Below are 13,836 nucleotides of genomic sequence, written 5' to 3'. Positions count from 1 at the left end.
TATTGTTCATTATTAACGACAATTTCTTTATATATGTATGTATGTATAACAATACTTCTTTACAATCTATATATGTAGCATACATAATTATTTCAGTAATATTATTAACAATATTAGTATGAATAATATTAAAACCTTTGGATATAAATTGAATACATATGTTAATATTATATTTGACCAAAATCCTCATACATAAAAATATCTTTATTTCAATAATATTTGAAAACCAATAATAACAATTTCTTCTGTAAAAAATTCTCTCTCCTAATTTCTGACCCGAAAGAAATACAGAAAACGTTAAATGCGACATTTTAAAAGCTCTTTAATATCGGCAAAATTGTTAAAAGGTACAGTCAGCAAGTTATTTTGAAAAACGAATATATATCAACATGCGTGGAGTTTTTAAACGCTTATTACGTGCCTGCAAACGTATCGAAATTGCACTAAAACTGAAAGCAAAAATGAGTTTCGAGGACATCGTTTTTAAACCTGTAATCGATGAACAAAAATGTCGATATGAGTTTTTTTGGAAAAGTCCCCCCATTGAAAAACGTTCATCGATATTCAGCGATGAAAGCCATCCATGACGCTAATTTTAACGTGAAAATATTAAATGGCTCGATTTAAAAGCGCAATATGTACTTCCTTGTACTTTATGAAAATTCTGAAATATGAAATTCAAATGACGCGATTAATAGACGCAGTACATTTTCGTGTGCTGGAATATGTTTTTTTTTTCTTTTAAAGGGCTGTACGAGAAATTGTGCACCCTTTATTTTCGTTTTTATTCAAAATCAGAGCAACGTTGGTCAAGCAAAAACTAGGAATAAATATTCATCAACTTTTGATGGAAATTCATATTACTTTAAATAGTAAATTTTACAATATACAAGAAAAATGGTTTTTTTAGTTTAATAAAAATAGAGAGCACGAGATTGATCGAAAATTTTAATCGTTGCAAACGTAAATTCTACGTCAATGAAATTTTTAGTATTTAACAGATTGAAAATTGGTCTATGCATATGTTAATACTGAAAGTACAGTTCCAAAGCAGTCAAAGTACCCAATTTGCAACTTTTCATAGAAATTTTACAAGTATAATATAGAAAACCTGTTTATTTTGTACTTTTCGTTGTTTAAAAAGTCCTTGCCATTTTGTTTGCTTTGAAATACAAATAAAAGTGGCAGTAAAATTTGTAACGATCATAATTTATCATTACTACAATTTCTTAATATTAATTAAATACTACAAGATATCTCTGATAACCCCAATTCTTCAAATTACTCAATTTAAATTAAAAAGGGAATTAAATTTTCTATTTTAATATTGTATAATATTTTATATATTTTAATTTATATAATTTTATTTTAATATTATATAATATTATATGTAATTTAATAAACTTATTCAAAATAACATTTTAATATTTCAAAAAATAAATGTCCTTAATACCTCAATTTACATATTTTAACTGTCAATTTCGAGTGTGCTCAATTTAAAATTAAATAACAAAAATTTCAATATTAATGCTTATTATAAATAAACAACAGCATACCATTTATAATTAGAAATCACGTACATAGGGTATATCTATTGTTATTATTTAACATTATCAAGAAAAAAGTAGGTAAATTTGAGAGACACCCTTGCACGTTTTGAATGACTATTTTTTTAACTGATCCGCGCATTCCTTCGGATTTTCCGCGCGATGAAACTGAAGAGAAAATACGATCATTCTGATGATAGCGGCGATGCATTCCACGCCAAATTGAATACGATTTTAATTAAACACCGAGAGCGTCTGATGAAGGAAATAGATCATGCGTTATGGCCCCCTTGTTAGATGCGATTAATAAATAAATCGAGAAATATGTTTCTATACTTTCTATACGAATTAATGTGCAATTATTACTTCTTGAATTCACGAAGAAGACTCGTACACATATACACATATAAGTTTCATTACAGTGTTTCTAATGAAGTGCATTTTCCATACCAGCTAGTGTCATGCAACTTTATCATTGCGTCTTCAATTAATTTTTTTTATAAAAAATATTTTTTCACGCAGGTATAAATTCGTTTTCAATAAGATTCACTTTATATATTTTCTCTGATAATATTATTTATGCAATATTATATCTTGCACTCAGTATTTTATAAAAATACTTGTATTCAAGTCCATTATTCAGTTTCATGTATTAAAAAATATATTATCGAACGCTCGACTTCGTTTCAGTTACTAATAGTATCGAGTATCGTTGCCTTTTCTTATAATAAACAATTTGAATAATTTACTTAATGATACATTAACGATTCAAGCAATACTTTGGGAATTAAGAGTAAATTGCTTTGAAACTAATAAGTAGTTCAATTTTAAACACGTGTGAGTGTATATAAAATTGTAATGCAACAAAAAATTATTTAAAAGAAATTTCATCATGTGCATAATTTAATTAACAAAAATAAAATATATTGTTTCATATATGTCTAAAAATTCTTCAGTTTCAATACAATGCCTCTTTTTTCGAATCTCATATCGATCTTCCAAGGAAGTCGTGGTATCACTGTTCGAAGCACAAGGGATGTTACCACCCCCGTATGATCAGCTGCTACCGAATTCGAGAGCAAGTGTGCACGCGCGTAAATGTGTGAGTAAGCGTGGCTACATAGCGCAAAAGGGAGTGTGAAAGGAGGATATTTCGTAACGAAGACGCTGTCAAAGTCAGACAGCTTAATAAAGCTATTATTTTTGCTGACTTCGATTTTTATCAAGTCCAGACCATCCCACGTCTTCGAATCTAAAACGAGAAGCACGTAAACGGAAAGGCTATTGGAAATTAAATGTTCAAATATCAATTTATAAATTAAGTATACGTTTCTACGAGTTATACTCAAATTTTCTCCAACATTTAATCCTTCTTAACATACAGAATATATTTTTTAGTTCTATTATACTTTTGCGTTACCATAAATTTTCAAAAATGATACCTCTTAACAAAGTTGGACAGCAATTTGTAAATCAAAGTCGCTCGATATTCTCTTTTCACGTCGTTGACATAAACTACGGAAGAAACTGAAGGTAAAGAAGAAACGAGTAGAAAATTTTGTACTTTAAATGTCTAACAAAAATGCGAAACAGCATCGCTGTCGTTACATAATTATTAATTCACGAATTTATTTGTCCAAGGGGCAATCACGAAACAGCAAAAAGCTTCAACTTTTTATGAACCCTCCTTTCATTTGCATACAATGCAACCGTGTAGACGTTCCATTTGATTGACGTTACAAGGCACACGCATTAACGTTTTTCCGGGTCCTTGTGTAATAGGTGACCCAAAGTGCTCCTCGACCTTCCGCTTTTCGTTCCGCGTGCACATACCCACCGCTTCCTTTCCTCGATTTCTGTCCACACACGTGCCAGGGTACACTTTGCGAGCGAACCAACTTGCACCTTCTGATCGAGGAGACTTTATTTCCATAAGATATGCAAACCGCCTTGCGAGTTTCTCAGAAACTGTGCTCGTTGTGTTTATATATAGATACGTACATTCTCGACCACGAAAGTAGTATACACACGTGTACACTTCTCGAATTTTAAATATTAAACAAAAATAAGAACCTTGAATATATACAATTATACATATATTATATTATAACGACATATACATTAAACAAACATTGCACTTTATTTTTAATATATGAGAAGACACTGTTTAAAAAAAAAATTAAGACAAATATCTGTAACATATTTTTGAAAAGTCCATAAAAAATTCTTTTAAACCCTTCATTCTTTTTAATTTCATACGCATTGTGTCGTATTTCATTTTGGGACCGCTAAATATCAAAGTCAAAGGGTGATCATTTTCAAACGAAATAATTCAAGTAGTTTATCTGTGATTAGATATTATATATACATTATAACAACACTATTTGTGTATTTAGTACTAATGGAGTCCATTGATGCTTTTTTACAATTAATACTGTGATTATATGTAAGATATGACTATAAAAATTCATTAATAATTTCAAATTTTGTGAATGTAATTATTGACTGATTATATTGAACAACAAGTGTATTGTTTATATTTTCTACATATTTTGGTAACTAGAATGTGCACACATGTTGCAAAAAGTTCACGACGCAATTAAATATAAAATTTATTCATCATAAAAATCACAAAACTTTATATATAATTTTAGCAAAATGTAAGTCATAAAAGTAATTATATATATACACATATGCACAAAAGTAATTACATATACATTTATTATTCGTATAGTTATGTTGTTCATATTAATTTATATTGTTATATACTATTGTTACTACGCATAATTAATAATTGAATTCAATTCACATGTTCAAACGTTTAAATTGGCCACGGTATGTATGTACACCCATTGAAAACTGGAGCAAATGTTAAATATGTATAAGTGTAGTACAATGGCACGTTCCATTTCACCAGAACTTTAACATCTTCGTGGCACAGCATTGTGTACGTTTTAAAAGCTATCTGACACGAGTTACATTACGATCTCTTCACCGATTCTCTGGCTCCGACAACGTATTCCAAACATGTTCCATGAAATTCAAGTTTGTTGATTTCCAAACTATGTATACGTGTCATATGAAATATGGACGATCTAATCACGAATAAACTACTTGGATTGTTTCGTTTGAAAATCATCATCCCTTGACTTTAGGTATTTGGCGGTCCCAAAATGAAATATGAGACAATGCGTGTAAAATTAGAAAGGATGAAGGGTTTAAGAGAATTTTTTATGAATTTTTCAAAAATATTTTACGTATATTTGTTCTAATTTTTTTTTAAACAATGTCCTCTCATATATTAAAAATAAAGTGCAATTTTTATTTAATGGATTACTGCAATATCAAATCTCAAGATTTCGTTTTAGCATACACTTATTTTATTACTAGAGTTGTAATGAATACAGTCATATTTTTCTTTAATTTAACAAAATCCGACGTCCTAAAGTAAAAATCGTAAATTTTGCAAGCAAAAAACAAAAATATAATCAGAACAAGTTAAATCTTCTAGATTAAAGTTTTCGAAAAATATTTATAAGAGCAGCTTCTATACTTTAAACTGGACAAAAATTAGGATATTTCCATGCCTTCACATATTTAAAAAAATTTGTAATTTACAAAATAGCAATTTAATCCTTTCTATGCTAAAATACTACAAACATTGATGTCAAAAGTTGGTTAATTATTATCGTAATTAAATATACACGATAATTTTGAATAAAAATTTTAGTTAACCATAATTAAATACAAGTTACATAATTAAATACATACAAATTATACACCTCTACTAAATTTTCTTTTCGTTTCTGTGACGTGAATTTGAATATTTTTTCCAAAAGCTGCAGAGAGCAGAGTATTACTAAAATTAAAGCTAATTTTCAGAGTATACTGTACACATATATACTCTTGCCAAATTTGTCAAGAGAAGTTTCAGCACTCCTCCGAATTTTAAATTTCAAAGCGACCATACGTAGCGACAAAATTCGGGACAAAAAATTTTATAAGAGAGAATAATGCAACTCGGTTAATACTGACGAATAAAAACAACGTTCTTGAAATGCAAAATATTTAACAAAACTTGAGACCATACATGCTGTCCGTAAAAACCTGAAACACCTGAAATAAGTCGGAATTTAAAACATCAATGCGTGTTAGTTACTTTAATAATCGCAAATAATGAACAAAAACGTGAAGAGAAAGGGGTAACTTTGTTCATTTGATTAAATTAACCTCAATTCTTGTTATTATTCGCCAATATTATTACATATCGAATAACAAATTGCAACTTCTTTGTAACTATAACAAAATTTACAATTATATAACATTTTACAGTTTTTATACATATTGTAACATTTTACAAATATAATTATTGCTGTATTTATTTTGACATTCACGTATTCATTAATTAAGTCCAGATATACATTAAATTATCTTGTATTCTAATAATACTCAAATTTGGTAAACTGCAGAACTTAATATGTATCTTAACCTAGCAGATAAACGCATTTCCTATATTACCCACAACTTAATAGTACTTAAACATAAATTAGCAGAACACACAGTTTGTAAATCATTAGCAATTTGACACTCTTGAAAATAAGAAATAATTGAAAGCTGCATTTGAGGATATTTGCAACTGAAACCTCAGTCGCTTCTAATCGTAAAAATACTTAATTTCTTACACAAACGGTCAGTATAAAATGAAGTGCAATCTCGACACGGTAACTGCGCGGCTTATGCGCGGTGCAAACAATGCGGAGAAGTAACTTCTGCCAAGATTAAGGCTGTTTACCCCTACGAGCGCCGTTAAGCACTGTGATTAAAATCTTTAAGCACCGTGCAATAAAAAAAAGTGGTCGCGATAGTAACGAATTCATTGTTCCTTCATTGGTGCGAAACCATTCCTGCGTTGCTTTCAGACACGTGACCGCGTGCACTGTTTTGTGTAACAATGAAACATCTTGAAATAAGTATTAACCGTTTGCATAGTATTAGAATTAAAAATAATCTGTGGAAAGAAGACGCGTTGTTTCCGTGCAATTTCGTTACATCTTTTCAAAAACGAAGTCATTCGATGAAACGAAAAATCTGCTGAACGATAGATGAAATCGTAGAATTTTAAGCGCAATAAATAAATTTTTTGGATAGTATATTATATATTTGTACCAAAGAAATGAAAAATTATGCAAAAAAGATTAATCAATTTGACCACTTTAATGGTCTACTATTAAGAACTGTTTCGTGTTCTGCAATTATTTTAATTGATACATTAAAAATGATGTATGGCAGTATCTATGTATTGATTGTAGTTAGTATTCCATTGATATTGATCGGACAGTAATTAACAAACGTGATTAGTATAATAATTTGGACGATTTAATTGTAGAAATTATATATTAATTTGTCATTAGCAATCCGGTATTCAGGGTGTGCCAAAACGGCGAATACAACCCTCATATTTTCCGCCAGCGATCACGTTGCTGCACAATTCGATAAATTTGTTGGCTGTCTGCATTCAACACGGCCAACCAGTAAATTCATTTCTTTGTTCTCAGCAGTATTAAAATTAATAATAAGTAAAACTCGTATTTCATAATTACAAATTCCTGCTAACTTGGCCTACTTGATTAAAGCTGGATTATTTGTGCTTTATCTCAGACGATTATATCAATCCAGCAATTTAAATAATAAATGACCAAGTTAATTCGCTACTGAATTTTTGCGTTAATCTATCTGCACTGCCTCTGCGATACACTGTTTCACCCCTGATTTATTATAACTGGTTTACCTTCTGTGAAAAAGGGTAATTATTTTGCTCTTAATGTAGTACTCAATTTAAAAATGAAATAGACATACTACACGCGTTAGAAACGGAATGGACGAGACACACTGACGAAAGATAATTTTCAAATGTTGATAAATTTCAAAATTGTTCGAGATTGTTCTCGAAAGTGAACGAGAACAAGTGCATTTTGTATCCAACGTATTCACTCGAGGTTATGTCAGCTGTTCTTCTTCGAATGAACGACAGTTTGAAAATATCCCAAACTCTCTAAACAATTTCACGAACACGTGCACTAAATGGTGAAAGCCTCTAACCTATCGCAACAAGTTACTGACACCTGCGTCGCACTTATAATGGACACATACCATTAATGTCTGCATGTACTCTCACTCAAAAGTATAAGAATACTCACGGTAACGAAAAAATCCCATAAGTCAGTGCAACGTTGCCGTCTCTACGCAGCAATGCCATATTTTTACATGTACACAGTCCTCGCGTTATTTCTCCCACAAATGCATTCGTTTCTTATGGATTTTTGAAGTCGTTTTTCTAGAGGATACTAAATGACACGGAGTTCCGAGTTTTTATCGCAATTTTACGATTTCCGTGTTTGATTCCTCGTAATAATTCAAAATGTTCGAACGTGAAGTAAGAAGGGACACACGAGGAGATCCGGGAAATATATTACGAATCCATAACGTTGAAATACATTTTTATCGACAAATGTCACGTGAGATTAATGTCCGTCGCGAAGAACCTATGGGACATGCCACGGAATACGTGAAATTCTCTAGTTCTTTTACGTTCTATTATATTACTTTCACGAAGTTCGTTTGAATGTTATTTGGAATGTGGAAACATTTTCTTTAGAAAATTCCATTGTTTCTATTATTACATTTTGTTTATTCACACGCGATTTGCAATACTACTTCATATAATAAATAGTTACACGACAATGCTTCTGTAATATACTGATTAATTATCTTGCGTCGCTTAAAATGTCTATTGTAGCTGTGACGTGACATTGTTATCCCTTCGAGTTGAAAACGGGGCAAAAGTTTTCGAAAATGCGAAGTCTTATCTTGAGGAACACGCGATTAATAATGCTTATCAGATGAAAGGACGTCTGATAATCTGTAAATTACTTTATTCATTATCGTACGTTTCTCTTGAATTTCCTAATCATCTTGTCTATTTAAGTACCCTCATTTATATAAAAAATTACTTGAGAATTGTTGTAACGTTGGAATTTTAATTTTATTTTTTATTTTGTCGTCACTATATGGACATTAAAAATATCATTTATTTTTAATTTCAAATATTACTAAAGCAGTGTTATATGTTATAAGTTATTTTGTAATAATTGATTTGTATAATTCTAGTTTTAAATTAAAATTTCGTCCTTTTTAATTTTGATATATGTACACGATTTAGTGTGTACAGAAAATCACATTTTCAGCAATCTTTATGTCTTCAAATATTGAAATTTCGGAGCATCTCAAATTGACTATTCACTGAACTGTAGTTCATCACCGAGCTGTCTCTAAACCTGTCGTAACTAAAATTAGTCAGCCTTGAATTACTGTAATTTCACTATCAAAGCGCAAATATTGATTAACGGACTTAAAATCTAAACAGTTCCATTTTACAAATTCCAAATTTCTTTACATATCATTTACCAAATAATTCCAAATTCCTCTGCATTTTAAGAATTCCACTATCATCTTCACAAGTATCACAATTACCAATATTCGTTCAAACCTGAAATTTCACTAAAATTTTCAATACAATAATTAAACACTTAATTTTCAAGTGTTCAAAGTAATAGAAATAATATAATACAAATAACATAAATACAAATTAAGTAAAACATAAAAAATAATATTAAAAATTGTCATAAATTGTCATAAATTAAAATTTTTTCTGACCATTATACTCTCAAATAACTCTTAATTACTTCATTACCAATTTACTCTCACTCTTACAACATATTTCCAATTACCACGCAAGCGTAGTTGATTTGACACAAAAATTAGCACCCAGAACCGTAAATAGCGCTAGGATCGCTTCGATATATCAACGAAACACGTTGTACCATCTTCAGCGACACTTGTCATCATTATTGCCGGTCGTCCACACACAGACCTCATCAAATCTGTACAAGATTTAGCGTATTGACAGTTTGATATATTGGCAGGAGCAGATAACGAGGCTGCAACGCATCCCTCCTCTATTTTACGTGGCAAGTGAATAGAGGTCGTTCGTAGCGCTAACAGAGACAATAGACTTAGAACTTACCGGCGATCTTTGTGTCGCGACGCCATATTGTTTAGCTCGCGCTATCTCACGGACGCCAAATTTCGAGCGCCACCATTTATCTGTTTATTATTTGCCGGTTTTTCGTTTCATTTTTATTCCACGCTTCATTTCTGCCCGTCGTCCGTGTTCAAAGCTTTCATCGGTTTCGCGATAACCGTTAAAAGTTTCCTTTTTGTTCCCAGCGAAAACTTCATGCCACGTTGTTAGACAGTTTCACGGAGTTATCTCATCGCCTTATTATTTACGAATTCTATCCGATCGTCAATTCGTACATTATTGATTAGCCGAACGAACGAGTCTAGGTGTGGATTAATAGAGTGTCGAGAAACATTTTTCCGATCAGATATTGTAGAACCTTCGATATTCGAATTGTACAATGGCAAGACGCAAAAGCAGAGCTATTGAGGAGAGCTAGAAAAATATAAAATGAGATGTTTTAATAAGTAATAATTCTTATACAATATTTCTATTTTGCTATTTCGAAGTGTAGAATGAAATATTTTAATTGTATGCTTCAAATACTTATCTTGCTAAATTAATTTAACACGTAAACAAAAAATAAATATTATAATAGAATAAATTTTGTTTAAATTTAAGGCTTTATCTTCTAGAAAATTCACAATTATTGTATTTGAAAATTATAAAGAACCTGAAGTAATATCTTTTATAACAAAGTACCATTATATTACCAATATTCAGACAAATTAAATACAATAATATAGGTATCAAAAGTAACCAGTTCGCTTTTGTGAAATAGTGCAGAGATCACATAAATTCGTGCCTCAATTAGCATAGATAACTTTAGATAAGAGTGTCTTGAAGTTAATTAATTTTTCTTTAATCTCACATTTTATGGTACGATTATCTCGATTTAAAATACTTCAAAATTAAATAAAAGATAATTCTAATTGGAAATTTTATACTCGTTCATAATGGTACTATGTGGAATTTTAAGCAAGCATCATCTTGAAGGTTCAACGATTAAAAATAATTAATTACTATTCATTGTAAGCACTAAGTAATGAAAGTTTTTGGAGATCATAGAAGATTCCTTTTGAATAACGTAAAAGTACGAAAATAGTAATTATTGGTATAGTGCAACTATGTGTGCATATCGCTTGATAATGAAATGAAACTTTAAATCTGAGATACGTGACACAATTTCGTACGCAAGGTACAGTTTATTAAATGTTAACAGAAACGAGGAAAAGGTCCATCACCTTCGCACAAAATATGGGGTCGTGAAGTTTTTTTTTTTTAACTTTTCTCTCGCCAACTTCCCGCGGAGAGAGAGATAAACTTTCTAATAGGGAGAACTGAGATTTAAATTCCAGTTTGAAATTTTTCAAAAAGTCACCGTCCATTTACGATCCGATGAATTAAAGGATATTTTCAGCCAGCAAACTTTTTCTTTGCTATTTAAAATTGTTAGACGCCAAACAAATGTCTTTGAATTTCATTTTATTGTTTCTTTTCGAAATTGTAGAACATTGAGAGATAAAATTATGGCGATTTAAAGAACGTAAATCAATTACTTCCTTTTTATTAATGAAGATAATTAATGAAGATAATTAATATAGCGATAATTTAGACATAACTTTTACCTCGGTGTTTTTATTCTGAAAAGAATTAATTTACTTCGAAACGTAATTACTTTCGAACAATAAAGCTATACAACAAGCAAAAAACTTCAAAAGAAATCCCAGGAAAAATTAATAGAATTCACGTAACAATTTCAAATTAAATTATAAAACCAGCTGCTTTGAAAACAAAACTAATAAAATTTGTTTAAATAACATTGTACAGTTACACATTTACATAAATCATTAACAATTATTTTAATAATTCTGATTGATTCTTACTCTTCCTATCCTATTTATCAAACATCACTGAATGTTTCAATTTTCAAATCCTATCTATTTAAACCTATTGAGTTAAAAATATCGTTTTCACTTGATAATTAAAAAAATATTCACGTGCGGTAGAAGAAATGAAAATTTTAATAAATAACAATACAAATAACTACTATAATCCGCATTTTATAGAAAGAAAAGAGCTATGATCAAAGCTATTTTCGCTAATTAATGAAACTACGAAAGAAAATACAGACAATGCTAAAACAATTCCAACACACATAAAAAAGCATCTAACAGCATTATAAGCATCAAAAGACGTTGTTTGCCTGAAAACAATTGGTGCATCCAGCAGCAGAGTTCAAAGTCGAATAAACAAAGTAGCAAAATTGGTTCGCCCTACGTTCAAGTTCGATCCGTAGGGAAATTCGTGGCAACTTAATCAGTTCCGTGGCACTGGTTGTTCGCCAGCCGGCAACACGTGCACGGTCAATAATGCTGCCAGAAGTTACCGCGAAACTGCTCGAACGACCGACGAGACAGGTCTGAGGAAGTTCCCAATTGACTTACGCGTTATAAAATATCGACGAGAGTGCATCGCGCGCTAAACAACAAGAGCGTCCTCTGGCCCACACGAGGTTGACTTCGTTCGAACGCATCGCATGGCGAATCGAACGATCGACCCAAAGGAACGACGAGTTACGCGGGAACTTTTCGCGGGCATCGACTAGTTTCGTTCGCGTTTCAGCTCTCGTTAGCGGCTGCTGTCAACTGACAGAATGGTGAAATGAAAAGATTGCCGTGTAACATTAACCACTCTGAAGATTGACGTCAACATTCACCTTGGCGAGTAACGATGCTGTGCGCGATTACAGTGTTGACTGGTGGCTTTCTTTTCAAAGTGGCTACCTCGAATCGATTCTTATCAGTGTTGATTACGCGTTGCTCCTTTTTATTTATTGTGCCTCAGGCTACGATTGATAATGTCATGCGATGAACCTGTACCGCTTCGTCTACGATGGCCCAAGTTTGATGTTAGTTATCGTTACGTAATGGATCGGTAGAATGGGTTTGTCAAGCTGAATTGATTGATCCGTTGCTTCCTTTGCAGTTCAACTTGTATCGTGTTGGTTGAGAGCAATGATGACTTAACGTACGAATGGTAAGGGAGAATTGAACGGTTTGCGAAAAAACACAAGTATCACTTCTTTTACTTTCTATGAGTTATTAATATAATTGTTCTTTACTCAGACGTGCCTAATGATAATTAAAATAGTATAAGGAAGTTCATGAAAACGTACGTATAATGAATTTTTGTAAAAGAATTAATTATTTGCAATATCAATTGGTGAAAACTGTACCTTCAATTTTTATAATAAGAGTAGTACTAATACATTTTCATAATATTAATTAAAATCACTTTAATTACCTATAATTCACATAAAACCTATTATCCGTATTTAAACTAAAGAATAATTTCTATTTTGAATTCTTGTTCTGCCATAAAAAAAAACAGCAAGTAAATTTTGCACGTTTTACATTTTACTATCTCCAAATCGTAAAATTAACTGACTTGTTTGCGATTCAATTTTAATTTGAATCACGCATGATTAAGCGTTTAATAATAACTTTTCGGTTATCGAGAAGTAATTTTACATGAGTAAGCTTTAAATTACCGACAAGCTAACGATCCTTCGAGAAATCAGTCGAACGCGAATTTTTTCGAATAAATAAAAAAATTGCTTCGCATAAATTTTGGAAAGTACAAAAGTAACGTCATCCAGCCGCATAATATTATATAACAGAGCACAATAGCCGTGAGCGTAAGAATTTCCAAAACCTTATGAATCACTGGACAATTAGTACCGCGATTTAAATAGTAACCAATTGTGAATGGCGTAAGTGATGTAACAATAAAAGAAAAATTACCAGCGTGAATCACGTCAACAAAACTTGCGTCACATTCCGGGCAATAATACATTTCTGATGTTTGTAGATATCTTAAATAACATCTACAGTATTACCATGGAATTACGACGAAATGTGCGTCATTAAACACTCAAACATACACGTTATCATCGGTAAGGAAAGGCTTTTAAATCTTATTATATAAAGGGTTGCCTCTCATGGGAAGCTCTCAGTCGCTTCAGCTTAAAGAGCAAGGAAGGATTCAAAAACGGTAAAAAAACGAGTGTTCAGTAATTCTTCTGCATCGTGCGTTGGGTCTCGTTCTGTGATTGGTCGAGTCACTCGAATTCAAATCGATGAAGTTGTAGGAACTAAAAGTGCTAAATCTGATCGATGAACATCTTGTGAACAATTTTTATTTATT

At 31.3% G+C, this 13,836-nt stretch overlaps 1 protein-coding gene across 2 annotated transcripts in view; it reads left to right on the top strand.

The window, feature by feature from the left end:
• Window positions 1-13,836, top strand: part of Scp2 (Sarcoplasmic calcium-binding protein 2) — a 100,060-nt gene that overhangs the window by 76,856 nt on the left and 9,368 nt on the right. The window contains exon 1 of one of the 2 annotated variants that reach the window (XM_076905756.1): window positions 13,620-13,683. The exons of the other annotated variant lie outside the window; for it this stretch is intronic. The gene's annotated coding sequence lies outside the window, so the exon portion shown is untranslated. Of the gene's footprint in view, window positions 1-13,619; window positions 13,684-13,836 lie in introns of those variants that run through there. 2 annotated transcript variants of the gene reach the window in all.

Source organism: Xylocopa sonorina, chromosome 12 (genome assembly GCF_050948175.1).
Source record: "Xylocopa sonorina isolate GNS202 chromosome 12, iyXylSono1_principal, whole genome shotgun sequence".
In the NCBI taxonomy this organism is placed as follows: domain Eukaryota; kingdom Metazoa; phylum Arthropoda; class Insecta; order Hymenoptera; family Apidae; genus Xylocopa; species Xylocopa sonorina.
The sequence above is the reverse complement of the archived record's forward strand: the minus strand, read 5'-3'. Positions and strand labels throughout refer to the sequence as shown.